The sequence below is a fragment of the Temnothorax nylanderi genome, unplaced genomic scaffold, assembly GCF_030848795.1.
Source record: "Temnothorax nylanderi isolate EJ_2023f unplaced genomic scaffold, tnyl_v1.0 TNYL_tig0009_pilon, whole genome shotgun sequence".
NCBI classification, from domain to species: domain Eukaryota; kingdom Metazoa; phylum Arthropoda; class Insecta; order Hymenoptera; family Formicidae; genus Temnothorax; species Temnothorax nylanderi.
Window position 1 is genome coordinate 13,214 of NW_027249071.1, and position 3,314 is coordinate 16,527.

Consider the following 3,314-nt stretch of genomic DNA (forward strand, 5'->3'; position numbering starts at 1 on the left):
GCTCATACGGTCCGTCGCGTGTCCCTCCGCCGCGCCGCGGGACATTTACACGCCTCGCTCGCTCATACGGTCCGTCGCGTGTCCCTCCGCCGCGCCGCGGGACATTTACACGCCTCGCTCGCTCATACGGTCCGTCGCGTGTCCCTCCGCCGCGCCGCGGGACATTTACACGCCTCGCTCGCTCATACGGTCCGTCGCGTGTCCCTCCGCCGCGCCGCGGGACATTTACACGCCTCGCTCGCTCATACGGTCCGTCGCGTGTCCCTCCGCCGCGCCGCGGGACATTTACACGCCTCGCTCGCTCATACGGTCCGTCGCGTGTCCCTCCGCCGCGCCGCGGGACATTTACACGCCTCGCTCGCTCATACGGTCCGTCGCGTGTCCCTCCGCCGCGCCGCGGGACATTTACACGCCTCGCTCGCTCATACGGTCCGTCGCGTGTCCCTCCGCCGCGCCGCGGGACATTTACACGCCTCGCTCGCTCATACGGTCCGTCGCGTGTCCCTCCGCCGCGCCGCGGGACATTTACACGCCTCGCTCGCTCATACGGTCCGTCGCGTGTCCCTCCGCCGCGCCGCGGGACATTTACACGCCTCGCTCGCTCATACGGTCCGTCGCGTGTCCCTCCGCCGCGCCGCGGGACATTTACACGCCTCGCTCGCTCATACGGTCCGTCGCGTGTCCCTCCGCGCCGCCGCGGGACATTTACACGCCTCGCTCGGTTATACGGTCCGTCGCGGGTCTCTCCGCGCCGCGAGACATCACGCTCATAAAGTTAAGCGTATAAAAAATCTTGTCTGCAAAAGACATCATCAAGGGAATAATTTGTAATTCTTTTCAGCAATTACATTTCCATTAAGCGAGAAAAGTCAAGAAACATTTCGACTATATTGCAACAACGTCGTAAAATTAATGCAATATAGCTGAAATGGCTTCTTGATTTATCTTGCTTAATGGCAATGAAATCACACTGCATTGCCACGAGTCTCAATGTGGCTCGAGACTCCTAGCTGACCCGGAGATGGAAGTGGATTTTGTGGCCTGAAGCGCTTAAAAGAAAGTGGTGAGTGTAATTCATTTTCACGTACTATGTCACTTATGTCATAAAATTTTCTATCTCTTCTGTCTTTACTTAATCGAATCCTTCATTTGAATGTTTCAGAAAATAACGACGCAGAAGATGACATCGGAGCAGCGAGGGAATCCTGCGAAGCTGACATCCCGAGCAGCCTGAGAGGAGGAGGAGGCCTAGGATAGGCATCGGGCATCGGCGTACCAACACTTCTGGTAAGTATTACTTTTTATTTTTTTTAAAGATATTATAGAATCCCTCTTTGTACTTATTCAGTTCCTACATTAAACCGTGTTTCGGAATTTAAATTAGTAAAAAAAGATATTTTGAAAAATTTGATTCAAGTTGATTCTAACGTAGAAACCTTTTTCGAAGAAGTAATTTAAAATATAATATTAATCTGAATAACGAATAAGATGTTCGATGCGCGTGACACGTATTTAATCGATTCGATTATTTTTATGTTACAGAAAATATCCGCGCTGGAAGGAGCATCATCTTTGCATCGAGGGAACACGAGTGACATCCCGAGCAGCCTGAGAGGAGGTGGAGGCCTGGAAGAGGCATCAGGCGCCGGCGGAACAACATGCGGTAAATATAATTGGTTTATACATTTTGTGTCTTTCGCGGAAAGTTTAACCAATCGGTTTTTCAATCGAATAGTAAAGATAGTCAGAGAGTAGAAATTAAAAAAGAGTTTAATTTTTTAAATTCTATTTTGAATTCTTGTGTTCAGTAAATAGATTATACTTTCAAGAAATTAAACGTGTTTTTTTATTAAATTTATTTAATTAAAAGAAATATAGAATTCCGTGTTTTACCTTCGGTAATTATTTTTCGAAATACAAACTGTCTCTTTTCTTCCCTGCTCTAATCTGGATTATATGTTTGATTGTTACAGAATCATCGTAGCGACGTTGCAGATACAGCTCCGCTGCTGCGCATTGGTGTCGGTGAGTTTTAGCGTAGGGAAGTGTGGAGAAATAAGCGTAGGTAGGGACATAGTTAAAACGTAGGTAGGGAATAATTTTTAATTATTTTCAGTAATTACATTCCCATTAAGCGAGAAAGGTCAAGAAACATTTCGACTATATTGCAACAACGTCGTAAAATTAATGCAATATAGCCGAAATGGCTTCTTGATTTTTCTTGCTTAATGGATGAAGTCACACTGCATTGCCACGAGTCTCAATGTGGCTCGAGACTCCTATCTGACCCGGAGGTGGAGGTGGATTTTGCGGCCGGAACAGCAGGAAAGAAAGTGGTGAGTGTAATTGATTTTTACGTACTATGTTACTTATGTCCAAAAATGTTCTATCTGTTCTGTCTTTACTTAATCGAATCGTTCATTTGAATATTTCAGAAAATAACGACGTAGAAGGTGACATCGGAGCAGCGAGGGAATCCTGCGAAGCTGACATCCCGAGCAGCCTGAGAGGAGGAGGAGGCCTGGGAGAGGCATCGGGCGCCAGCGGAACAACTTTGCGGTAAATATTATTTTTTATTTCGTGTAAAAGTAAATTTTTCCTGTTTATTCTCGAGTTGTTTTATTTCCCCGTGATTTAGAAATAATAATTAGAAGAAAAGAAGTAATTTAATATTGTAGAAATTTATCCTTGTAAAGATCCTTTTCGTAAAATGTTTCCTTATTTAAATTAATATCTAATTGAATAATAAAAAGTTTGATCCACATAGGAATTATGTTTCAAAACATTAGGTTTTTTGAACACCATTTTAATATGAATTTTATGTTTGTATATTACAGATACAACGTAGCTACGTGGCAGATGTAATTCCGCTGTTGCGCATCGTGGTCGGTGAGTAATGAATTAACATATTTTTTGAGGTAACGGGGATGTGTGGCAACCTATGAAATATATACCACGAAAAATGTATTCCACATAAATGTATACCTTAAATGTATACCACATATCTAGATAAACGTATGCAATTTGATGATAACATAAGTTTATAGCATTCCATACATCTGTTGCCTTAAAATGAATCAGTTAAAACAGATTAGGATAAGTTTAATCTTGGATGTCTTTTTATTATTATATTTATTGATTAATTTAGGATGTATACGAGAATGTACTCGTATGCATACACTGTGTATAAAGACAGAATTTTTCGGAAAATTGAGAATACCATGAGGACCAAATATTATTTATTAATAATTATATTAATTAATAATGTTATTTGGTTAATATTTAGAATCAAATAATATAATTTTTATTTATAT

The 3,314-nt window shown here is 42.6% G+C and overlaps 1 long non-coding RNA gene across 2 annotated transcripts; it reads left to right on the top strand.

Moving 5' to 3' along the window:
- Nucleotides 1–671: 671 nt before the first annotated feature.
- On the top strand, nucleotides 672–3,108 carry LOC139786099 (uncharacterized). 2 transcript variants are annotated; one of them, XR_011722177.1, is made up of 7 exons: nucleotides 673–1,063; nucleotides 1,163–1,287; nucleotides 1,543–1,663; nucleotides 1,974–2,025; nucleotides 2,093–2,336; nucleotides 2,436–2,559; nucleotides 2,838–3,108. It is a non-coding gene; the product is annotated as an uncharacterized lncRNA (long non-coding RNA). The 2 variants fall into 2 exon arrangements; XR_011722176.1 differs by having other exon boundaries at nucleotides 672–1,063; nucleotides 1,974–2,336.
- The last annotated feature ends 206 nt before the right edge of the window (nucleotides 3,109–3,314 follow it).